Raw genomic sequence first — 27074 nt, 5'->3', positions numbered from 1 at the left:
AACAACAAAAATCAACACACCTGAAATATAGATAAGTGAAAAAAGTTATGCATGAAGTATTTGAAATACAGTTTTGATTAGTAATTTTTTTAAAATATTTGAAAATATGGCAAAATTATACTGCTACGAAAATGCATTTTGAGATACTCAAATCATTTTCAAACACTCCAAACTTAAGATAAAAAGAAATTGTAACCAAAATTTAGAATAGTTGACTTAAAGACAACTTGAAACATTACTTAATTGCTTGTAATTTGAGAGTATACTTGCTTCCTCAAAAAGGAAAGAGAAGCATTATACTTGGTTATCTTTTCCCCTGAGTGGTAGGCTGTGGTAGCTAGTATTCTTGAGAACAATACTCACAACTGGCAAAGAACAAAATACCATTCTCTCAAGGGGCATCACCAAAAGTTATGTTTAAATTACCCTAGTAGATAATTGACACATGCAAATCTGCCATTAGAACTGACACATGCAAATCTGCCATTAGTGGTAGAGAAGGAAAGAAGGGCGCGGTAGTTTGTGGTCAATTGTCAAGTCCCCTCCCATTTTCCCCCAAACGTTAGACGGTGTGACACCTAACCCACCTCTCGACCTAGCTTCTCTTGTTATAAAGAGGAGCAATTGCATGCCACCGAGCTGTAGCCCGGAGGTGGAGGGTGGGCTTTCTGCAAGGCCATTCCCTCGCTCTCTACACTAGCTAGCAGCAGGAGGAGGAAGATAACATCTAGCTTCTGCTTCCTCTTTGTTTTTCTTCGTTCTTCCTTTTTCTTTCTTCTTCGATCTAAACTCGTCTTCGACACCGATCCTAGCATCCTTGTCGTTTTTCTTCCCCAAGGATTTTGCTAGCTCTTCTCTTGCAGATTTCACTGAAACTAATACAACTTCTCTCAACCTTAACCATCTGAATTCTCCTTTTATACTTCCTTTTCCATTCCGCAATCAGTATCGAAAACCAGTCTTTTGAGCAAAATAGCGCGAAGACTACCTAACGAGCTTTTGTCCTATAGATCAACAAAAACAAGATGGAAAACGTTCTCCTGGATCGATCATCTAGCAGAAGCCTTGAGTTCCCGAAGAGGTTCCTTGGTCGCAGCCGGCGGGGGCCAGCTGGCGCGAGGCCGGTGGTGCCGGGCGGCGGCTCCTACAGCTCCTTCCCGACGTGGCAGCCATACAATCACCTGCAGAAAGGTGGCGCTTGGACCTCCGCTCCCACGCTTCCATACGCGAGGTCTCCGACTCCGATGATATACTCGTCGCCATCTCTTCCTCTCCTGCCGTCCAACCAACCGCCGCTCCTGCCGCTCCCACCCATCGCCACCAAGTACGCCACTTTCCCCGGCCTACCAGCAGCTCCACCCCAACCACCGCCGGCGCCACGCGCCGCCGGCAGGGCAGCAGCGGCAACCACCACAGTTTCAGCAGCAGCACCAGCCCCTGCGCCGCCGCGCCAGAGGGATAGGAGGAGGAGGCCGGCAAGGCCGCCGCCGACGACCACAGAGAGGTCGTCCACACCGAAGAAGAAGAAGCCGCTGGAGCGGGCGACGCCTCTGCCACCCGCGCCAGTGGTGACGGAGGCACTGGACGACCTCGAGCAGGAGGTGGCCAGGAACTTCGTTCAGGACCTGCTACACGTGCTGGCGCCGCCGCCAAGCAGCCTGCCGCTGCCCAGCTTCTCCCTCGTCGTGAAAGCGTCCCCTGCCAGGGACACCAGAGTGGTGGCCACCGGCCGCGCCGTCCTGCAACGTGGAAGCCGCCACCGCCGACGGCATCCGCGGCCTCCTCCGTCTGTAGGACAGCAGGAGAATGAAGGCCTCTCTGCCAACCTTGCCGTGCTTGGTATTCCACAATATTTTCCCCGCCAATACTATTTTTTTGGTTGGGAAAATTAAATGCGTACTAAAGGTAGAAAAATAATGGAAGAAAAGATGTGACGCTCGAGCCATGGTCGGTCGAGTTGTCCGTAGTGTGACTGTGATGTTGGTGTTGGATGGATGCTATCTCTGGCGGTGCAAAAGCGAGAGGAAGACGACGACGATGTCAGCTAAGGTTAGTTTGTGTGAGACGTCGCGTGGTAGATATCTAGGGTTTTACGTTAGTGTCTACCGCCGTACTCCACTAGCTATATATACTGCTTTTTCTTGATTGGGTGATGGGTTTTTGAATTACCTTGTATCAAGAGATCACAGCATATATACGATGCATGCAAGTGTGTGACTTTATTTTATATGTATATATATACAGACTGTGTGCGCTTCATAAAGTATTGAAATTGCCTGTACGTATTACATGTGTGTCACGAAATCAGCGATTTCCTTGAGTATGTATTACACTCCTATTTGCAAGTTTGGAGTAAATGGTCTGGATTTCATAATTATTTGCAGTCTCCTTCAAACAAGTACTTCTGACCTTTTTCACTATTCAAGTTTCGCAATACAGTAGTGCTTGAAGTACTACATGTATTTATTGTAGCACTTGGAAGTGGTGTGGAACGCAGCAAATTAAACACAAGTACTCTCTTAAAATTGTTGATTTGTAGTGTGCTCTCGGCTATGGCAAACAAATTCTAAAAAACTCGTCTAACAAACCCGTGATCGCACGAGGCTTACGTTAGCTTAGCCTCTAATGAACCCTTTATATAAAGCTGTCATTTTTGTAATCTGGGTTTAAATTTTTAACTTGGTGCATGTATTTTTTCTAGATTTTTTCTTGGATTCAATGAATTTATTCTTCCAGTGATACGCGATGCGACATATATAGCCATCATCAGGGAGATGCCTTACGTCCTAAGGTAAGTCTCACTACTGCAGAAAACTTAACGGAGGCGGGCAAAATCGATTAACCGAGGCAGGCAAGCCAACCACCTCCGTCAAAAGTCACGGTTAATCGGGCCTTAACGGAGGCGGTTGGCCAACTGCCTCAGCTAATCTGTTAACCGAGGCGGGCGTCTTGCAAATGCCCGCCTCGGTTAATGGATTAAAAAAACCAGAGCCCACTGGCGAGCCCATTTTCAAGCCTACCAGCGAACCCAATCCTAGCCCCAGAGCCAGATCCATGCCCACGCCAATGCCGGCAGCCCTCCATGCTCCCGTCGCGGCGTCGCCTAGATCTACCCCTGCTCAAGAGTCCCGCCACCGGATCTGCCTCTTCTCCAATGGATATGGATCTGCTCCACCGGATCTGCAAAAGGAGAGTGAGGGAGATGAAGAGAGGGAAGAGAGAGGGAGAGGGATTTGTGTACCAGGTGTGCCACCGGATCGAGCCCGCTGCTCGCACCCCTGCTCCTTTCGCGTGCATCTCAAGGGCACCGCGCGCCCCTCACCACGCCGCTCGCCACCACAGCCACCGCGCCACTCACCACCGCGCACCCCTCACTGAGCCACCATGGCCCCACACCGGAAGGGAGGGAGCGCCGGGAGAAGGAGGGAGGGAGCCCGCTTCGATCTGCCAGAGCGGTGGGTGTCCGCCGCCTAGTTGCTCGGGTGGTCGCGAGGAGGGAGAGGGAGCTCGTGAGGAGAGGGAGGTCGCGAGGAAGGAGGCTCGGCGCCGCTCGGGCTCGGTCTAGGAGAGGGAAGTCATGAATCGAGGGGAGGGGCGCTGCTCAGCTTAGTCTCATCAGAAAGAGGAGTGGTGAATGAGAAGAGAAACCCTAAGGTGATGTATTTATATTCGAAGAAGGCTACCGAGCCTTGCCTGGACCTATTGGTCCTCAATCTTTTTGGAGGCAGGCCTTATAGGCAACTGCGTCGGTTAATGGATTAACCGAATCTGTTGTGTTAGGTCAACCGTCTCAGTTAATAGGCATTAACCTAGTCCGTTCTGTTACGTTGCCCGCCTCGATTATTCATTAAATTAAGTCTTTCATTTGGATCAATCAATCAAGACATTTCAAGTGAGTGTCAAGAATGGTTCTTTGGAGAGAGGTTGTAACACCCTCAGTGTTACACCATAAATCATTTACTAAGACATGTCATGAGCATCATATTTTTATGTTAGTGCATGTGATGGAGTGCATAGATGGAGCATTGCAATTAAAACGATCAATAAAAGTGTTAAACAAAAAGTTACTCCATAACTCATACAATTAACAAGTAGGGTTGTAAACCAATTTTTATTGAACAAAAACACTATAGAACACACATGTGACACTTAAATAAAGTTTGGAATATGAACTTTATAGATGACAGTGAAATACTTGTTGTTGAAAAATAATTTTATTAACTAATATTTCTACTAGCCTAGAAATTGCAAATTGAAATCAAGTTCAGCTCAAAAACTTAGAAAAATTTCCAAGTTTGTCAACAGCTAGACATTGCAATGTTTAGCAAATTATTTTGAGAGATTGGGTTAAGCGGTGGTGTAGTGTTATAGCTCAATTTAGTAGTCTCATATACCATCTCGAGTGTAGCTAAGACCGTTTAGGTTTTGTAGCAACGGTTTAGTCACGGTGGGAGCTTTAAAAACGGTGCACAGCACGTCCTCGGCCTGTTTCCCTGAGTGGGCGCGGTCATCATGCCTCAGGGGCACGACATCGTCGCGTCGGTGCATCTTGAGCGCGCCCGCGCGCTGTTAGTCCTCGGCTAGCCTTGTCGGTCATCCAGTCCGTTGGGTGCGCTGTGGTGTGGGGCCGCTGCTATTGCTCGCGCGGCCGAGCGACGCTACCCCAATCCCGCGCGCTGCCAGCCCACCGTGTGTCAAGACGCAGCCGCTGCCGCTGCCATCGCGTCATCCTTGCGTTGTGCCTCTGGCCCAGTTGGGTGCCACGCGCACGTGGCCGTGCTTACCATTGCCATGCCATTGATGGCACTACGGCGCGCGGGCCATACCGGTCGCGAACACGCACTCCTGTCTGCTAGCGCCTGGATGTGGGTCTCCATGGTCATGCCAACCATATCTAGCCAAGGCGCGCACATGCCGAGCCATCGGCCGTACCCCACCGCCCTCTCTCTATTTCTCATCTCTCGGTCGTCGTCGTGCCACGCCCACACACGAGCCTGAAAGTACACCTAGCCCTTTAGTGGGTTTTGGATGATTGAATGACAACGTGATTAAAGGTCTAACCTATTTGCTAAGTGTGGACAGGTAATATGTTATCTCACAGGTACTTAATGAAAGCCAAAATGATGTGTTGTTGTATAAATAATCTAGTTCAAGCACAAGACAGCAATGCAAATAGAATTCATGCAAAGGCTTAGTTATTGTGGGATTTCCATGTACTATGTGAAAGCAAGCCCGGTAAAAATTAGTTGATGAGACATGAAGGATTGCATATGGAATGGTCTTATATTTGAAGCTTGCTAAATTGAAATAAAAAAGATAACAATACAAATGAATGGATGATTCAACACAAGATGTGACTTGATGGCTTGAGATGGTGAAGATAGCAAGGAAAGGCTTCGAGGTACTAAGCAAGGGTGAAGGGCAAGCGATGTCTTGACGACCGAAGAACCTAGCTAGGGTGAAGAAGAAAGTACTTGCATTTAGTTGAGGTACTAATCAAGCTATGATGATCATATCAATGTGGATGATCAAATTACTATTAGAGTGTTTGATGGAAGTGACTTGATACATTTGGGATTATTCAAATTTGATGAATGGAATCAAGTCACGTGCTTAAGATGGCCATGCTCAAGTGAAAAGATCAATATCAACATGTTGGCACCCTCACTTGATGAAGATTGGAATACATGGCTTCGGTTGAAAGAGATCAACTCAAAAGGTTTAAATTTCGTTATACTTTTAAATTTGAATTAATAGGAATGGCATACTATTAAGAGGGATGCATCATGTTGATAGATAATGTTTCATAAGTGCTCAAGCCAACCCATGTGAGTTTTGAGTGTTTGAGAGACAAATGAGCCAATCTGTTTTTGCTGGTCTTGCAATACCAGACGTGTCCGGTATTTATACCGGACGTGTCAAGTATGTGCCTAGCCATGATAAAATTCTTATTGTTCTTGGGTTGGTTCGTTGGGAGTTCCGATGTGGGTCAGAAGTTCCAACGGTCGGGAGTTTCGGCATAGGTCGGGAGTTCCGACGTTTCACGCTTAACTGACTCAGAGGTTCACTGTCTTGGTCATACTGGACGTGTTCGGTATGGACGACCAGAGGCCAACGGCTAGTTTTCAAAATGCCTTGAGGGTCGGGAGTTTCGACGTGAGTCGGGAGCTCCGACGGTCGGAAGTTCCGGCATGCGTTGGGAGTTCCGACACCTCACAAACTTCAACTCAGTTACCTAGCTTTCAAATATGCTGAGCGTCGGGAGTTCCGACATTCATCGAGAGTTTCGATGCCTCACATTGACACTGTAACTTAGTTATCATTGGCGTAGTGTAAGTCATACCAGACATGTCCGGTATGGCAATGACTATAAAACGACTAATTTTTCAAGGGGGCTATAAATACCCCCAAGCCTCCACCTTTCCCAAGCCTCCACCTTTGGAGGCTGCTGATTTTGCTGATACACATACACTTTTTGAGCCTTGCCAACTCTCCCAACCCTCTCTTAGTGAGTGATTGATCAAATTTGTCAAATCAAATTGTGGGTTAAGTGAAATTCAAAAAGAGAGCAATCCAACCACTTGAGCACTTGTGCATATTGTCAATCTCGTGATTCGCATTTGTTACTATTGGACTCTTTGGTCCTAGATGGTTAGGCATCGCTGAAGAGCACCTGAGAGATTATGGTGTGCCTCAGAAAGTTTGTAACGATTGATTCTGCCGCCTCAGAATCAACTAGTGGAAGGAGGAAAAGGAGTTGGAAAAGACTTCGGCTAGAGTGACCTTCGTTGTATCCCCTAGGGCTGACCTTCCCTGGGTCGCCCATAGCCCTCTCAACGGAGAGTAGTACTCGAACGAGTCCGAACTTTGGTAAAACAAATATAGTATCTTAATTCACATTTCATTTGATATTTGTGTTGCTCTAGCTCTTGTGCATGTTCTCTGTGTATATTGTCTTCTCTAGTAGGTATCTGTAGTTTGGCTTGAAGATAGAAATCGAAAGGAGCAAGTTTGGGGCAACTCTACAGAAATCGTGTATACCGAACACGTCCGGTATTAGAGCTCAGTGCTGAATATTATTTAATCTATGTTCTAACTTTGTGTTGTGAGGTTATAGCTTCTAGATATATTCTTTATACCTTGTTTACTCTGTGGCTAACTTATGAGGGGAGGTATTACTCTTAATTTGGAGTTTCCATTTTGGAAACTCCCTTTTCTAATTGTTTCCGTATTTGAAGGTGTTAATTTTTAGAAACGCCTATTCACCCCCCCCCCTCTAGGCAGCATCCAAGGTCCTTTCAATTGGTATCAGAGCAAGGTTCTCACCTAAAGCATCACCGCCGTAAGAAAAGGATGGCGACGCCTATCGAGTTGGAGCCGGTGCTTCTCCAAAATGATGGTTCAAACTTTCTACCTTAGTCAATTCATGTACTCAATGCTTTTAGGGATATTAGTCCTCTTGTTGAGCATATTATGGATGCAAGCATACCTCTTCCTATAGTTGATTGGAGCAACTACAAAAAATTTTCAAAAGAGGAAAAGATATGTGTGCAACTCAATGCTCAAGCTATTAATGCCATTTTGAGTACATTAAGTATAGAGGTTCAAGATGAGGCAATCTTCAATGGACAACCACCTCTAGAGAGTGCTCATCTCATTTAGACTTGACTTTTTGATTTATATGGAAAATCCAAATGTGATGATGCACTTGAGATCGAGTCAATGGAAAGTATGTCCATTATGTTTTCATGCAGCGAAGAAGCCTCACAAGACCTCAAGAGCGCTGACCCAGAGCAAGAAATGCAAACAACGCATGACCTATTGTCTGCCTGCACAAACCGAACATGTTCGGTATGACCATGGCAGTAGGACAGCAGGCTATCTATGATGATGAGGCTCAAGCCTGATGGCGACCAAGTGATGAGTCAACCTCAGTGTCTCATGATACTCATCACTTGTGTCTCATGGCCAAGAAAAGCAAGAAGAAGAGTAACAAGAAAGATCAAGGAAAGGAGAAAGCACAAGTAGATGATCAAGATGAGAGTGATGTTGAAGTTGAAGACAACTACAACCTTGATCATCTCAACCACAAAGACAAGTTCATCATCACGAAGATAGTTGAAAAGAATGATGAGCTTGAAGAAGAGATTGAGAAGCAAGAGCAATCACTTCAAAAGCAAGAATTGTTTCTCATCTCCAAGATGGAAGAACTAAAGGCTCTAAGTGAAAGGTATGAAAAATTATTAATTGAGCATACTTTAGTTACTAACTCCTCTTCTAGTGTTTCACAACTAGAGAAGGAAAGCTTGGAGCTCAAGGCAAGGCTAGATGAACTATCAAGCAAGTATAATGTGCTACAAGCAAACTATGTTCATCTAAAGTGCTCTCATGATGAAGTAGTAGAATCAAGCATCATGCTTGAGGTGGCTCATGAGGTTGTGATCACATCGGTAAAATTTTCTCAACCTCTCACACATTCACTCACTAGTACATCATCTTAATTAAATATTTCTTGTACTAATGAATGTGCTCCTCAAGCAAGTCAATCTTCGATTGAGCTAAATCTCATAGAAAACATAGAGCTCAAAGAAGAGGTGGAAAGATTAAAGAAAGATGTGATTCAGTTGAAGGGTAAGGAGAAAGCACAACCTTCTTAAGATAACCATGATAACATGGTGAAGAAGCTTGAGAAGGGTTCAAACCTTACTTCCTCCAAAACCCAACAAAAGAATCACATCTCAAGCAAGGCCAACACAACCAAGAGCAAGAAACATGGAAAAAGGTTATGCTATGGTTGTGGATTATATGGACATGAGTGGGCCATGTGTCCACATAAGAGTTGGGCCAACAAGTGTTAAGTGGTGAACAAAAGGCCTCAAACAAGTTGGCCAACCAAAAGAAAAGTGATGGACAAAACACTTGTCTCATGAGCAAGAAATTGGAGCATCCTACCGAGAAATACCCAATGTACAAAGAGGCAAGAAAAGAAGCCCAAGTTGCAACAAGAAGATGCTATGGATGTAATGAGATGGGCCACAAGGTTGATAGATATCCATACAAGCAAAGCAAGCATAGAGCAAACAAAGGTCACATATGCTATGCTTGTAGAAGAAAGGGGCATTTAAGCTATGAATGCCCAAATGGTAACACACCTAAGCCGAACACATTTGTTTATAATGATATGCTTAGGAAGACCACAAATGGAGTTAGCACTAGCAAGGTGATATGTTCACCACAAACTTGTGCTAAAGCCATTTGGGTGCCTAAGCACTTGTTGACTAACTCAAAAGGACCCAACAAGAGTTGGGTACCAAAGTGTGCTTAGGTTAATGATGTAGGTACTTGGTGATGAGATGAAGGCCTCAGGGTGGTTGAGCAAGCAAATTGATAATACTCACTCAATCTATCAACCAATTCTTATCATAATCTCTTATATGGTTGACCCAAAGATAATTTAATGAATATATCATTTACTTCATCTTCACCATTGGTAACAAGTACCTAAACCTTATAGGATAGCCACTTTATTTGTTTTGTGCTCAATGACTCATAAATAGGCATTTTTGTGAAAAATTGAAAGTGGCTAATTAGTTTTACTTAATAATTATCATGTTTGCCATATGATGCTTTTAATAGCTCTCTAGTAGAGCAATTCATTTGTTGAGTTGCAGATATACAATAAATAATAGAGCTAAACGAAGAATCACAAGTAGCAAATTAATTATTTCTGTCCTGTACCTATCAGACGTGTCCGATACTACTATCGAACGTGTCTGATATGGCCAGGGACAGAAAGAAAGTGTTTCTATTCTGCGTATTCCGGACGTGTCCGGTATACCTACCGGACATGTCTGGTATTGCAGGAACTAGAACACTAATAGGATTACAACTGAGTCTTTGATCCATATATTTTCATATATCCTCAATTTACTCAGAAGCTTGTGGTTTACCAAATCTAAGTGGATTGTGAGCATCTCTTGAACTCAAATTGAAATATGGCAAATTATTTGGTTATGGTTCAAAATAGAAAATTGTCTCCCATATTCTTAATAGAATAAAGTGCTAGTTGAAAGTCATTCAAATTACTTAAAGCACTTATTTAGGAGGAGCTCAGTTTCTATTTAGCACCTTTGTGGACTAACAAATTTATCTAACATTCTTTGTAGTCCTTTGAATGAAAATGTATCTAGCATGATTACTTGGCAATTAAGGTCAACATAAAGATTATCATGCTATCTTCTTAGTGGTATTCTTGTGGGCTCAAGGCAAAGGTATGTTTTTACATACATGCATTGTAAGTGTATCTAAGGCCCTTTATATATTAGAATGTGCATTTGTGTGACATAGGAGAGATGTTTTTCAAAACCCATAACTAGCATTTGTAGGTGGTGTGAACTTGAAAAACTATTTGAATCTTGGTCTTTGTGACCTAGCCTTGTCATGTGATAATTATAGCTCCCCTTGATTGTTTAATTGGCTAATTACACATGACATGGCTTTCTTAAGTCCACAATCTACTATGTCTCACAATCTCTCTCTCAAGTAATCAAAATCTATATATGCTAGATATTTGGAAAAGAGAAGTGATACTCATGGCATTTGGATAAGAACAGTAATTACACCTTATGTAGATCCAGGACATACATGTTTTTGGATCAAGAAATGATAGAGAAGGGGATTGGAATTAAGTGAATGAAATTCAGAACAAAAAACAGCCGGCCCGCAAATACCAGACGTGTTTGGTATGCATACGGGACACCCCTTCAGCCAAGTTAGGTTTTTCTTCTTCCTGCCAACCCAGCTGCCTCTCCTCGACCTTCATTGGTGATTTCTAGTTTCCACCGTGAAAAGGAAGAGAGGAAGATCAGATCGGAGGAGATTTGCATCAAGATCGAAGACTCCAGGACTTGGATTTCCAATCGCATCTTCATTCACTCTCACAAGGTACCCTAATCTCGGACCTCATCCAATCTAAGTGGTTAGGGCATGATTTTGAAATCCCTTCGGTAGAGATGCTACATTACCTGTCTAGAAGCAATGCTCATAGTTTGGATTGGATTGGTTGAAGATTGAGCCAAGGACCCCGGTTAGGGTTGCTGTCCGCTCATATCGGACGTGTCCGGTATGCGGGACAACAGAGCAGATTTTGCTCCCTTGTTTCAATCTTCTTAGTGGTTGATTCTTAGGACTAAGTTTAATTGTCTATTGTGTTTTGTGAACCTTTTGACCTAGTTTGGTTAAGGTGATTATAAAGCATAGGATAATTATTCTTATTTCTACATTTCAACTAAAATAAGCTATCATTTGGGCATGTATCTAAAATTCCTTGCAAATCTTTGGATATAGGACAACAGTCATGAGTGGAAGATAAGTAGCCTAGGTCCAAGCATAGGCATGATCTAGCTTTGGAGAAATACAGGAAGGCAAGGTAGGACATGCATCCCAGATTCAGTCAGCAGGAGCAGGGCAATAGTAGGAGACCCTCTAGAGCCACTAGGGGCCCTCCACGGTATAGAGAGGGTGGTGATGGTGATAGCAACCCCTCTTCTGGTGATGAAACTAAGGATTACAGACTTTAGGACAGGAAAAGGAAGAGCACTGATAGAGACTTAGACAGAGAGTCACATAATGGTGATGGCTCTGAGGAGATAGAGGAGGAGCAATAAGCACCTCCAGTGCACCACCCAGGTCAGGGCATGGACTATGGCCTTCTTGAAATATATGCTCTCGTTTTATCCAACTATGTTGTCAGAGTCAACTACAAAGGAAAGGGTATGACTATGAGAGCAAGAGATTAGAGGAGGATTGATCCTAGAGGTTTGCCTAGGATTTAGTATGATCATCGCTTTCACACTATGTTCCATCTGGATTATTATACTAGTGTGATACTTGCTAGGAATCCTATGGTAGCCAAGTCTCAGTGGATAGATTGGAAACTTGTCAGAGAGCTATAGAAGTCCTCCATTGACTATGCTATTGCCACTTGTCAACGCACAGGTGTATACATGCTCATGGTGTTTGTGCATGATTGGAACTCTGAAGTCATTGCACAGTTTTATGCCACTCTATTTGTGGAAGAGGAGCCAAGGCGTATACATTGGATGCTTGAAGGCCAGTGGTACAATATTGACTATGACACCTTTGTAGCCTTTCTTAGCTTCTTAGAGGTGGACCTTTAGAGAGACAGGATCCACACAGAGCATGTGTTACCTCCTGAGCAGCTCGCCTACATGTACCCACTAGGAGGTGAGAGAGGAGCAGTGGGGAAGGTACTAGGTCTTCACCCTACCTATAGATACCTAGATAGGATGTTCAGGAAGACCATTGACTACAAAGAAGAAGACAAGGGCAACATTGCATATTATTCCAGGAACCTGCTCCATAGGATGGCACCTGATGCACAACCATTCAGTGTGTTTGACTTTATTTGGTTAGAGATCAGGAGTGTGGGAGAGAGGCCCCTAAAGGGCTATGGATTTGCACCTTACATCATGTTTATGATTGAGAAGGTCATAAGAAACACATTTGAGTATGACAAGAAGCATAAAGTCCTGAAGATTGTAGACGACTTGATAGAGATTAGGGTACCTCTAGCAGGACCAGGAGGAGGAGTAGCAGCACTAGAGGTAGATTCACCTATAGGTGGTGCAGCAGCTGGATGAGCTTCTCCTCTACCACATGCTCCTTCATGTTCTTCTTCACATCACCGCAGTCCTCCTTCTCCTATTTGCAAGATGTTTAGTGCTATCTTTGGGATGTGTAAGGACATACGGACCTATTAGCAAAAGGAGAGGGAGGCTAGGAGGAAGGATACTCGGACTCTCAAGCAGATTGCTTCTAGACTTGAGCTTGATCCTCCTAGGTCTCCACTATTAGATGAGGCAGCTAGTGAGCCTGAGACTAAGGAGCAACAGCAGGGTAGTACGACGTAGAGTTTGCCGAGTTCCTTTAGTGACAATAGCAGCAGCAGGCTCTAGAGCACCCTAATACTTTACCACTATAGGCTCGGGTGCCTACTCACTCTCAGCCATGTCCCAGTGCTACAGATGAGTATGCTTTAGACTGGTGGAGTGACCTCATGGGTAGTTTCTATGACTTGTCTGGTGCGGGTGATTCTTGTCCAGTCGGTGCTACACGCTCAGATGATGAGGATGCTGGTAGAGATGAAGATGATGATGAGTGATCATAGCTTTCAGAGAAAGCTTGCAGCCCCTTTGTCCTTAGTATGTCATTGTTGGACCTTTGTTGTAATAGATGACAAAGGGGGAGAGAGACTGATTGAATGACAATGTGGTTAAAGGTCTAACCCATTTACTAAGTGTGGACAGGTAATAGGTTATCTCACAGGTACTTAATGAAATCCAAAATGATGTGTTGTTGTATAAACAATCTAGTTCAAGCAAAAGATAACAATGCAAATGGAATTTATGCAAAGGCTTAGTTATTGTGGGATTTCCATGTACTATGTGAAAGCAAGCCCAGTAAAAATTAGTTGATGAGACATGAAGGATTGCATATGGAGTGGTCTCATATTTGAAGTTTGCTAAATTGAAATGAAAAAGATAACAATACAAATGAATGGATGATTCAACACAAGATGTGACTTGATGGCTTGAGATGGTGAAGATAGCAAGGAAAGGCTTCGAGGTACCAAGCAAGGGTGAAGGGCAAGCGACGGCTTGATGGCCGAAGAACCTAGCTAGGGTGAAGAAGAAAGTATTTGCATTTAGTTGAGGTACTAATCAAGCTATGATGGTCATGTCAATGTGGAGGATCAAATCACTATTGGAGTGTTTGATGGAAGTGACTTGATACATTTGGGATTATTCAAATTTGATGAATGGAATCAAGTCACGTGCTCAAGATGGCCATGCTCAAGTGAAAAGATCAATATCAACATGTTGGCACCCTCACTTGATGAAGATTGGAATACATGGCTTCGGTTGAAAGAGATCAACTCAAAAGGTTTAAATTCGTTATACTTTTAAATTTAAGTTAATAGGAACACTGTACTATTAAGAGGGATGCATCATGTTGATAGATAATGTTTCATAAGTGCTCAAGCCAACCCATGTGAGTTTTGAGTGTTTGAGAGACAAAAGAGCTAATCTGTTTTTACTGGTCTCGTAATACTAAACGTGTTTGATATTTATACCAGACATGTCCAGTATGTGCCTAGCCATGATATTCTTATTGTTCTTGGGTTGGTTTATCAGGAGTTCTAATGTGGGTCAGAAGTTCCGATGGTCGGGAGTTCCGGCATAGGTCGGGAGTTCCGACATTTCGCGCTTAACTAACTTAGAGGTTCACTGTCCTAGTTATACCGGATATGTCTGGTATAGATGACCAGAGGCCAATGGCTAGTTTTCAAAATGCCTTGAGGGTCAGGAGTTCCAACATGAGTCGGGAGCTCCGACGGTTGGAAGTTCTGGCATGCGTTGGGAGTTTCGACACCTCACAAACTTCAACTCAGTTACCTAGCTTTCAAATATGCTAAGGGTCAGGAGTTCCGATGTGAGTCAGGAGTTCTGACGGTCAAGAGTTCTGACATTCATCGGGAGTTCCGACGCCTCACATTGACATTGTAGCTTAGTTACCGTTGATGTACTGTAAGTCATATCGGACGTGTCCGGTATGGCAACGGCTATAAAACGACTAGTTTTTCAAGGGGGCTCTAAATACCCCTAAGCCTCCACCTTTGGAGGCTGCTGATTTTGCTGATACACATACACTTTTTGAGCCTTGCCAACTCTCCCAACCCTCTCTTAGTGAGTGATTGATCAAATTTGCCAAATCAAATTGTGGGTTGAGTGAAATTCAAAAAGAGAGCAATCCAACCACTTGAGCACTTGTGCATATAGTCAGTCTTATGATTCGCATTTATTACTCTTGGACTCTTCGGTCCTAGACGGTTAGGCGTCACCGGAGAGCACCCGAGAGATTGTCGTGTTCCTCGAAAAGTTTGTAACGGTCAATTCCGCCGTCTCAGAATCAACTAGTGGAAGGAGAAAAAGGAGTTAGAAAAGACTCCGGCTAGTGTGACCTTTATGGTATCCTCTAGGGCTGATGTTCGTTGGGTTGCCCGCAGCCCCCTCAATGGAGAGTAGGACTCGAACAAGTCTGAACTTAGGTAAAACAAATATCGTGTCTCAATTCGCATTTCATTTGACATTTGTGTTGCTCCAGCTCTTGTGCAGGTTCTCTGTGTATATTGTCTTCTCTAGTAGGTACCTATAGTTTGGCTTGAAGATAGAAATCAAAAGGAGCAAGTTTGGGGCTGCTCTACAAAAATCATGTATACCGGACACGTTCGGTATTCATACCAGACACGTTCGGTATTAGAGCTCAGTGCTGAATATTATTTAATCTCTGTTCTAACTTTGTGTTGTAGGGTTATAGCTTCTAGATATATTCTTTATACCTTGTTTACTCTGTGGCTAACTTGTGAGGAGTGGTATTACTCTTAATTTGGAGTTCTTTTCTAATTGTTTTCGCATTTGAAGGTGTTAATTTTCAGAAATGCCTATTCAACCCCCCTCTAGGCAGCATCCAAGGTCTTTTTAGAGCCAGAGAGCGATCACCTCTACTCAATTCTGCTCGTCTGCACCTTTGCCTTCTCGTCTTCTCACCGCTTGACCCTGCACAACCATGATGATGCCCCGGCCAAGCACCAATTTGGCTCCTTTCCAGCGGTGTGCTGTTAAGGCCGTGCCTCGATCATGACCGAGGCTAGACCTCCATTCCTCCACTCGAGCCCAATTACTTGCGCCACTACATTCACCTTGCTCTCCTCTTAGCCCTACGCACCCTAGTCCAGTCGCTATCGCCTCTACTGAAGGGTCGAGATGGCGACTAGAGGGGGGGGTGAATAGTCTTTTCTAAAACTTAAACGCGTCGGCTAACCGATACAAATGCGGAATTAAAACTATCGGTCTAGCCAAGACTATACCCCACTATATATGTTCACTAGCACCTTGCAAAGATAACAATTATGCAACAAAGGTGCCGGGCTAGTTAGAGCTCCTAAACAATTCTAGGAGCACGGTTACACAAACCTATGCCACTAGTTCTTTAAGCAACAAGAGAGCTCCTACACATGCTAGTAAGCAAAAGCACAAAGCTAACAAAACTCACTAGTAATGCTCAATAACAAGGCAACCAATGCCTAATTAGAGAGCGCAAATACTTAGCTACATAAACTAAGCAATATGACTAACAAGGTTACACAAACCAAATTAGCCATGCAAGGGAGCTACTTCTATGCTACACAAGCAAGAAGGTAATTAGCAAGCTACACAAGCTATCTAATTACAAGAGCAACTACATAAGCTTAATATGTATAAAAGTAATTGCAAGCTTGTGTAATGGGGATGCAAACCAATGGGAAGAACAAGGTTGACACGATGATTTTTCTCTCGAGGTTCACGTGTTTGCCAACACGCTAGTCCCCGTTGTGTCGACCACTCACTTGGTGGTTTGGCGGCTAATTAGCATCACCCACTAAGCCCGCACGTCGGGCGCCGCAAGAACCTACCCCTTGAGTGAGGGTAGCTCAATGACACGCTTTACTAGAGTTGCTCTTTGCGGCTCCCGCGGGGCGAGCACAATGCCCCTCACAAGCACTTCTCCAGAGCGCCGCACAAGCTTCTTGCACGCTTCGACGGAGACCACCACCAAGCCATCTAGGAGGTGGCAACCTCCAAGAGTAACAAGCACCCACCGGCTTGCAACTCGATCATCTAGTGCCACTCGATGCAACCTCATGACGCAATCGCACTAGTATCACTCACTCACACAATCGAATGATCACTATCATGTATATTTGTGATGGAGGGCTCCCAAGCACTCACAAGCATGGACACTAAGTCCCCTTTGGTGCTCCACACCAGCCATGGCCAAAGGCCACTTCTATTTATAGCCCCAAGGGCTAAACTAGTCGTTACCCTTTCACTGGGCAACGGTCGGGCTGACCGGACGCTCCGGTCATGTTGACCGGACGCTAGACCTCAGCATCCGGTCGCCCATAGATGGCCACGTGTCCCGGTTCCAACGGCCACTTGACTTGACCGGACACAGTAGCTTTCAACTGACCGGACGTTGAACCCTCAGCGTCTAGTCATTTCTAGTAAGGTACCGACCTCGACCGGACGCATCCGGTCACACTTGATCGGACACAGCCAGCGTTCGGTCACACTCCAGCTTCTGTGTCATCGTACATCAGCCTGACCGGACGTAGCCTACCAGTGTCCGGTGCTTTCAGACCTAGCGTCCGGTCAGTTGACCGATACCAGCGTCTTCGTGATCAACTCATTTTCACTTCTAACTTCTTCACCCTTGCTCCAATGTGCTAACCACAAAGAATTTGCATCCGGCGCAATAGAAAATAGGCATTCCATTTTCTTGAAAGCGACCCAAACCCATCTCAACCCTGCAAACACCACCTCCTTTGTAAATGTGCCAACACCACCAAGTGTACACCACCATGTGTAAGTGTGTTAGCATTTTCACAATCATTTTCTAAAGGATGTTAGCCACTCAACTTGCCACGCCACTCGATCTTAGCGACAATGCAAAGTTAGATCACTCGAGTGGCACTAGATGACCAATATGCAAACAAGTTTGCCCCTCTTGATAGTACGGCCATCTATCCTAAACCCGGTCATAAACTTCTCTACACACCTATGACCGGTGAAATGAAATGCCCTAGGTTATACCTTTGCCTTGCGCATTCCATTCCATTTCCTTCAATGTCGATGCAACACATGCACCAACACAATCAATAATGATATGATCCACTTCATATCATCACATGATCATATTGGTTCATCGATCTTGACTCTACTTGCTCTTCACCGTTGCCATCGTCCATCGGTGCCAAGTCTTGCTCAAGCTTCACCGCCACGTGGTCCATCACTCCAAAGCCTTCGACTTGCCCTTCATGCTTGCAACCGGTCCATCAAGCCAAGTCTTGTCTTGATCTTCTCCACCTTGATCACATGACTCAATGTCATGTCTCATGTGCAATAAGCTCCTTCATCATCACATGTGTGAGCTTTGCAACATCTCCAAGCTATTTTCACCTTCATGGCATATGTTGCTCACACACATGTACCTGTGGACTAATCACCTGTGTATCTCACATAAACATAATTAGTCCATCTAAGTTGTCACTCAATTACCAAAACCAAACAAGGACCTTTCATCTACTCCGCCGCTGACGTGACTGTGCCACCGTGGTATGCCACCGCATGATTCGGCCGCACGCGGCTAGCCTCCCTTCATTGCTCTCCTCTTCAACCCTCACTGTGGCTTGGCTTATGGTAGTCCCTTGATGTTCTCATGGTAGCTAGTTGGGACCGTAGCAGCTCTAGTTCATCGAGGCGACTACGCCACTGTCGTGCCTAGCCATGCGCCGCTGTAGCCATCTCTAGCTTGTCTCGTAGCCCCATGTCGCTGCTAGGTGTAGGTAGTGGAACCCTAGATGAGTCTTGGCCCAACCGATAGGCCAGAGTGGACCTCTGGTGGCCAGCGTAGCTTCTCCATGCCACCGCTCGCCGCGCTGCCACACGCGGGGTCACTGGGGGGTGTGCGCGGGAAAATTTCAGAATTTCAAGGGGTTAAGCGAGAGTAGCTGTGAGTGATAGGAATAGTGATAGGACTCTAGTGCAGTTTGGGAAGAATCCGAGGTGCTAGCCGCAAAAGTGCCTCACACGCGGGCTCTCTCTCTGTCGTGGGGCGGCCTACATTGAGTGGGTCGGGTCAGCGGGCCGCATGCGCGCGCGCTGCACCGCGAGTGTGGGCCGTGCAAGAAACTGGTTTTCCTTTTTCCAGGGAATTTGCAAATGTTTTTCTAATTTAGTTTCAGCTGATCTTTGTATATTATAACAAATCATGTAGGTGTCCAAAAATTTTGCAATAAATTTTGTTAGACTCCTAAAAGTTTGCTCTGTCTGTTGGTATAGTTAGTTCATGCTTATATATGTTGACATTAGGAACTATTAAATAGTTTAAAGAATGCTTAATATTGTTAAGCAAATAATTGTAGGAATTTTGGTGGCAAAATGGTAATAGCTTTAGACCTAAAAATTTTATGGTAGTTTCATTATATTATTATGTGCTCACTGTAATTTTTGTAGCCTTAGAATAGCCTAAGTCTTAGGGTAGTGGGATGCTCCTTGTTTTAATATATGTTAAATAGTTAGTAGGAGTAAGGATATATTTTTAGTTGCTAAGTTTATACTTGTTAGATGAACCCACTGCCTTGTTTGCTAAAAATAATAGTTAGCTTTGTATCTTAGTCATTAGTGCTAGCTTAGTAGCTTAGTAGATGTATTCTTATTTTAAGAGTTGATGTTGCTTAAATACTAAATGTTGCATCATCATCGCATGCATGTAGAGAACGAGTTGGTGGAGATCGTGACCATAGACGATCGCGAGTTCGAGGAGATCATCGAAGAATACGAAGAGGAGATCCTCATGAGGGAGGAGGTCCCGAAGCCACTGACGACTAACACAGCTGACACCGCGCCTGCCCAAGGCAAGCCCCGGTGCATAACCTCTATTTTATAATTCACCGTATATATATGTGTTGTGCATTTACGTTATAGAAATTTTATGGAAACCACACACATAGATATACCTATTCTAAGAGTCTTACTAGTGCAGGTTTGAGTAGATGCTATTCTTAGGTCATCGGTAGCGTGAGTAACCGGCAGTTGCTCACAATAGAGGATTATTATTACTCTCATAATAAAATGATGAAAGAAAAAATGGAGGCAGGGCAGGGACATGGTATGGGTATTGGTGGGTGTAACAGATTGTGTCCCACGGGCAATGGGGCTTTGCTTGGTTACACTGTTTTCCCTATTCGTGTCAATTAAGGATCGTCCATTGTTATGGATGGTAGTCAGGTCACAGACTTATTATCCTAAGCACATACTTACTTATGAGAGCAGGAAGGCTCATTATGCTCTTGTCGTGGGTTCTGACTCTTTCTGGACCAACTGATTGGAGGTGGGGAAAGATGAAGGTCTAAGCACCATATTGAGACCGGGTCTCAAGTGTGGGGACTTGGAGTCCAAGTTTGTATGGGGACCTAGACCCCGTGATAGCTGTGGAATGGGTTAGTCTTGTTTGTGCCTGAGGTACAAATGGGGCATGTGTTTTGGGGTACCTAGCTAGGATACATTGGTTCACGAATCGCCATTTCTGTGAGACGATACGACTTGGCTATGGTCTAGCACCGTAGTAAGAACTAGAAAATGAAAGATGGTGAAATAGTTCTAATTGCTCAACCCTTGCTTGAAAATAGATCAGGTGCTTACCTAGAATGGTTAGCTAATGAAGTAATCCTGACTGCTAATAAAACTTGACCCTAAGGACGTACCATTAGTAATGCTCTTTCATAAATAAATGAAAACAACAAACCATATTGTCTATCATATCCTTGAGAGTCAGGAAACTATTCCCACTAGACGAGTAAGTCTTGTGAGTACATTGTGTACTTAGGGTTTATTTTACCCCTATTATAGGTGCAGTTTGAGGAGTAGCTCTTGTGTGGAGGATTCTTCTAGTGGGCATAGACGGATCCTTGTATCGTTTCTGCTAGATGTTTATTTTTATTCCACTATTTAATTATCGCACACTGAACCCTGGTATTGTAATAAATAATTTGCAAGAACTCCTGCTGTATCAAATGGACTAAGTATTGTAAGCTCGTACTCATTATTAGATTCTGGATATAAAACATGGATTGTTTGAGTTCTTCCTTGGGGTGTGCTCGACAGAACTGTCCGATGTAGCTCACTTTCGAGGTGCTTAGTGTCTAGTGGAAGACGAGCGCCTCCGAAAGCGTGTTATTTTGGGCAGTTCTACCATAGAGGTCACTTCTCCCTAGTGTAGGGGCTTGCCGCCTATGTGTAGGTAAACCAAGTGTGGTACTTGGAAGGCTAACATGGAAGTAATGATCCGAGGGACATTTGAGATGCTTAGTTGAAGCAATCAATAGGATTGATCAAGAAATGCAAGCAACACCAAAAAGAGAGCTAGTCATAAAAATTCAAGTGGTATTCCAAATAGTTCTCTCATGCAAGCATTGATAAAACAAGAAGCGAGCCAACCACATCATGATAGTGCACTTGATCATTAGTGGTTCTCATTTCATATGGGTAAAGAATGGACTCTATCTATGATGATTGGTCTTCACCAAGCTATAAATTAGACTTCATATTACTATTGCGGAGCTTAATTGGAAACTAGTGACTATCCTCTACTCCAAGATAGCAAAGGTATCATTGTACTATGCATGATCATTTTATCCCTTACTAGTATGCAGTTAGTGCATATAGTACATGCTTATTGGGATCATGCATGACAAATGAAAGTTTAAAATTCATAGCCTACCACTATTGCTTGAATGATTAGTTGATCTAGTGGTAAGCATGTGAGTTTGTTCATGAGCTAGTGATCCTAAGTACTTGATTTAATTTGGATTGCTAACAGGTGACAAGTACAACATTGGCAAGATAACCCTTGTAAGAGGTGTGAAGAAGCTTGTTATTGGTTCAAACAGGATTTGGAAGCTTAGGCAAATCAATTTAGTTCAAGTCAACTTAGAAGCTCATGATAGCAACAAGAGTACAAGTACAAGACAACAATGCAAATGGATATCTAGTTTGGTTATTTCAAGTGGTATCTAGACTCAATTGATTTATCAAGCGGTATTTACAAGTGGTGTCTAGATCAACAAACAAGTGATATCCTACACGTGGTACTCATGAACATAGAAAATATTCAAGAAATGGTTTTTATTGACAAATCCACCAAGTGGTTCCATGCTAGTAAATTCTTTCATGTGGTATCACATTTCTACACATGATATTAATCATACAAGACAGTGGTTCCACAAGAGATCCTCAACTTTAAGTGATCATCAAATGAAGAATGCATCCCTCACATACAAGAGCTCAAGTTTAGCAAATGGATGACCCATGCAATGACTTAGGGGGAGATGTCCCACCGATTGGTATCAAGGTCAAAGATCCTGTGTGTGGTATCTCAAGAGCTATACAAGTGGTGTCATTCCAACACATGTAATGGTGTCCATAAAAATGCAAGATTCAAGTCTCAACCATCTATCCCAATGCAAGCCTTTGCATCAATGAGAAGCATACCTTTTATGGAAATTAATGACAAAGAGGGAGAGATTATACAAAGATATGAAAGCTTTGGGAGAGATTGAGACAAAGAAGTAGAAGTTGGACATGGATATGGACAAAGAGGGAGCAACATTGAAGATTGTACAAAGATATAAAAGCTTTGGGAGAGATTGAGACCAAAAAGTGGAAGTTGGACATGGACATGGACAAAGAGGGGGCAACATTGAAGAATGTGAGAGGATCAAAATTCTTGAACAAAAGAAGCACACAAGTAGGGGGAGCAAGCTCATGAACTTTGATTGGTTGTATTTGATATGTGCATATTCATGTGCTTGCTTGCATTGCATAAGTTTTTAAATTTGATATGCATGCTTGTGTGGTGTATGCTAGTTATAGAACTTGAATGATGATATGATAACTAGCATGCATAGGATGGTAGCTAGACACTTGGTATGTTTCTCAAGTATTACTAGTACCTTGCTTCTAACGTTGATCTCACGGGGTTTCTAGTATTTTTGTTGTCTAGCTACTCATGGTGCTAAGGATGAACTTAAAAGTACAACTCCGATTGGTATCACGCTTCAAAGGTTTATTCTATACATCGTAGCATCATTAATAGTAATTAATCTCCCACAATTCCAATCTATGCATATGTGTTAGCTTTAAACCAAACACTCTAGCACATATGTAGAGGGAGCTAATACTACTAATTCAGGTTTGTGGTACTTGTCCAAAATCATTTACTCATGGTAAAATTGCTTGGGCAAGCAACATGAATCCAAAAGAGCTTAATTTCCATATCTTTGTAGAGTTGTCATCAATTATAAAAAAGGGGGACATTGAAAGGGTCTTGTTTGGTTTTGATAATTGAGTGACAACCTAGGTGGACTAATATATGTTTAAGTGAAATACATAGGTGAATTAGTCCACAGGTACATGTGTGTGAGCAACTCATGCCATGATGGTGAAGATGGCTTGGATTTGTTGCAAGGCTCACACATGTGATGAAGGAGCTCATTGCATATGAGACATAACATTGAGTCATGTGACTAAGGTGGAGAAGATCAAGACAAAATTTGGCTTGATGGACCAGTTGCAACCGTGAAGGGCAAGTTGGAGGCTTTGGAGCGATGGACCGCATGGCGGTGAAGCTTGAGCAAGACTTAGCGCCGATAGATGAAGGCAATGGTGAAAAGCAAGTGAGGTCAAGATCGATGAACCAATAAGGTCACGTGATGATATGAAGTGGATCATATCATTTGGTGATTGGTTGGTGCATGTGTTGCATCGACATCGAAGGAGATGAAATAGAATACGCAAGGTAAAGGTATAACCTAGGGCATTTTATTTCACTGGTCAAAGGTTGTGTAGAGAAGTGCATGATCAGGTTTAGGATAGATGGCCATACATTAAGAAGGGCAAACTTGTTTGCATATCGGTCATCTAGTGCCACTCGAGTGATCTAACTAAGCATCATTGCTAGGATCAAGTGGTGTGACAAGTTGAGTGCTAATCCTTTAAAAATGTTTGTGAAAAGCTAACACATGTGCATAAGGTGGTGATCACTTGGTGGTGTTAGCACATTTGCAAAGGAGAAAAAGTTGGTAAAGAAGTGGAGATGAAACCGGGCTCAGAGTGCTGCCTGGGTGGCACCGCCACCCTTGTGACGGTGCACCGCCACCCCTGTGGCGGTGATCGGCTGGGAAGCTGAGAGCAGCAGGTTGCTCTGGGGGCACCACCACCCCTTGTCCGGTGGCACCGCCACCCTCAGGGTGGTGCCCACCTGGACTTGGCCAAGAGGAGCTAGCACTGGGGCTGGCACCGCCAGTGGCGGTGTGCATGCCCTTGGGATGGCAGTGCACGACTAGGCCATGTCCGATGCCACCACCGTGGGCACCACCCCTTTTTAGCCGAGATAGAGGAAGAAGGCTTGGTCACTGTCATGGTGATGGCAGTGCATCGCCCTAAAATTCCAAAGAGCTGGTGTTTTGCGTAGTTGGCCGGGGGGGTCACCACCACCCCTATGGCGGTGCACCGCCCCTAGCTGTCCAATGACCAACGGCTTGGAATTCGACTGTTGGGGAGGGCACCGCCGTGTCTGGTGCCCTCGCATAAAGTGCAGCTTTGCTCCAACGACTCTATTTGGCTTGGGGCTATAAATAGAGGTGGAGCTCGGGCATTTAGCTTTTTGAGCACCCTTGGGACTAAGTGTATATGCTTAGGGAGTGTGTGGGAGCCCTTCAACTCACTTGTGCTAGCAAGAATGCAATCCGATAAGTGAGTGAGTGTGATTCTAGCATCGTGAGGTTGTATCGAGTGGCACTAGGTGATCGTATTGCAAGCCGGTGGTGCTTATTACTCTTGGAGGTTGCCACCTCCTAGATGACTTGGGGCTTATGACTCTATTGAAGAACGCGAGAAGATTGTGTGGTGCTCTAGAGGAGGATTTGTGAGAGGGATTATGCTCACCCCGTAGGGATCGCGAAGAGCAACTCTAGTAGAGCGTGTCATTGAGCTACCCTCTCTTATGGGTAGGTTCTTGCGGTGCTCGACGTGCGGGCTTGGCGGGTGATGCCAATTAGCCGCCGAACCACCAAGTGAGCGGTCGACACAACGGGGACTAGTGTGTTGGCAAGCACGTGAACCTCGGGATAAAATCACCGTGTCAACATTGTCTTCATCATTCTTCTATGTGGTTTGCATTCCGCGAAACACAAGCTTGTATTTACATTCCATACATTGCACTTGTGTAGTTGTTCTTGTAATTAGTTAGCTTGTGTAGCTTACTAATTACCTTCTTGCTTATGTAGCATAGAAGTAGCTCTCTTACGTGGCTAATTTTATTTTAGTAACCTTGTTAGTCATATTGCTTAGTTTGTATAGCTAAGTAGTCTACGCTCTATAATTTGACTTGTGTAGCCTTGTTATTGAGCTTTGCTAGTGAGCTTAGGAGCTTTATGCTTTTGCTTACTAGATTATGTAGGAGCTCTTCCGGTTGCCAAAGTACTAGTGCATAGATTTGTGTGACCTTACTCTAGAATTGATTATGTGAGCTCTAGCTAACCCGGCACCTTTGTTGCCTAATTAGGATCTTTATAAGGTGCTTGTGAACTTAGATATAGGGGTGTAGTCTTGGCTAGACTGATAGTTTTAATTTTGTACTTGTATTGATTAGGCGGCGTGATTAAATTTTAGAAATGACTATTTACCTCATCTAGTCTGCCATCTCAATCCTACAGCGGTTGTTAGGCCGGCTGCCCTGCCACGAATAACCGAGGCGGGTAACCGGCCCAACCGCCTCGAAGGCCTTTTTCCAAACGCCTCGGCTAAATTTTTGTGTAGTAGTGTCTATCAATCTTAAGCAGATTTTTCGGGTCAGAGCATATCGATATCACACAAACAAATAATATCCATATTATTAAATTTCAAGATTCGTTTTTAATTAAAATCAATGGACGTGCTGTCCAGAAACTGAATATAATAATTCAAAAATATATGTTATGCATACACATGTAGTAGTCTGACAAAGGAATATAATGCTTCCGTGACGTCTTAAATCCAAATCATATACTCTTATAAAGTTAAACTCCACTAGAGATTTCTCTCAACATACAGACAATCCACATCAATAATCCATTAGAACTTGCAATTATAGTCAACTAGCACATGAAATTATGATACTTATCTCTTCATCCACTAACATACATTTAGCTGTCTACATCGATATGCCAAATCATTCACCAAAATTAATTCAAGATAGTTTCATTCATATAACTATAAATATAAATAGTCTAATTTTTTTAAATTATCTAGAACGCGTGGGGTATTCTCCTAGTTTGTAGAAATACAAGTACTACCAACTACCTTCGTCCGAACAAAAGATGTAAAAAATTTCTAAAATTAAACCAAATTTATAGAAAAGAGTATTACTATTTATAACACAAGTGTATTATTAAAATATATCTCATGATGAATTTAATATCATGAATATTTTTTTCTCGAATACGCAGAAGGTTTGCACATCTTTGTATTAAGATAAAAAATAGTGAAAGTTACAACGACGCACCACGAACATGGCACACTAGGGTAAAGGTGTTAGTGTTATACAATCGGCTCTGTCCTCCCTAGCATAAGAAGATCATGGGCTATTACTCGCTAATCATACTACGTAGCCATCCTCGTCGATCAGATGCGCCAGCATGCGCGGCGCGTCGCTCGCTCTCCTTGCGGGTCCGGGAAGAGCTGTCGCATTGCCTCAGCATGCGAGGGGTTAAGCTGGTCGACGAAGATACTGTTGTAGGCGTCCTTGGACGCCGTGGAAGGCCTCGCCTGCCCGTTGAGGTAGCCCATCCGCTTAATCACCAGCACCTCTCCCCGTTTAGAAGTCGGAACACGTGAAAGCGCCTGAGCGGCAATTCTCCTGCTGCGAGTCGACAACTTTGGTTGTGCCTCCACATCATGAATATTAATATTTAAAAAAAAACTTCGTCAAACTTAAAATGATTTGACTCGATACTACGCTAGACATTATTTTCTGGATGAAGGGAATACTTGGTAGGGCTCCTCCCTGTCCCTGGCTTCGGCTCCGGCTTCTTCAGAAGAGCTTTACCAAATGTTTCGTAGGATAAGCCGTTTTTTTAGTGAAAAATAAAGAAGCCCCTTAGGAGGCCGAAGCCCTGTCAATCACCACCTAAATTTTAGGAATACCAAATAAGAAGGGCCCTCGTCCTTTTGATAATTGAGTTGTTGCTACGAGGGACAAGATTTTCCTTTTTGGGTAACACAATGCGGACAATATTTTATCTTCGTGGCATGAAGAAATCCTCATAACTGGAAGAAAGAGAATAAAAGCATCATAATACGTTTTTTGACGCTAAATATTACAGGGATTAGTAGCTAACCTTTGGCATTTGGCAA

General features: G+C 43.7%; 1 pseudogene; it reads left to right on the top strand.

The window, feature by feature from the left end:
* The first annotated feature begins 629 nt into the window (after positions 1–629).
* On the top strand, positions 630–2266 carry LOC136540308 (vegetative cell wall protein gp1-like; annotated as a pseudogene).
* The last annotated feature ends 24808 nt before the right edge of the window (positions 2267–27074 follow it).

This window comes from Miscanthus floridulus, chromosome 2, assembly GCF_019320115.1.
Source record: "Miscanthus floridulus cultivar M001 chromosome 2, ASM1932011v1, whole genome shotgun sequence".
NCBI classification, from domain to species: Eukaryota; Viridiplantae; Streptophyta; class Magnoliopsida; order Poales; family Poaceae; genus Miscanthus; species Miscanthus floridulus.
Note: the sequence above shows the minus strand (reverse complement) of the source record. Positions and strands in the feature narration are given on the sequence as shown.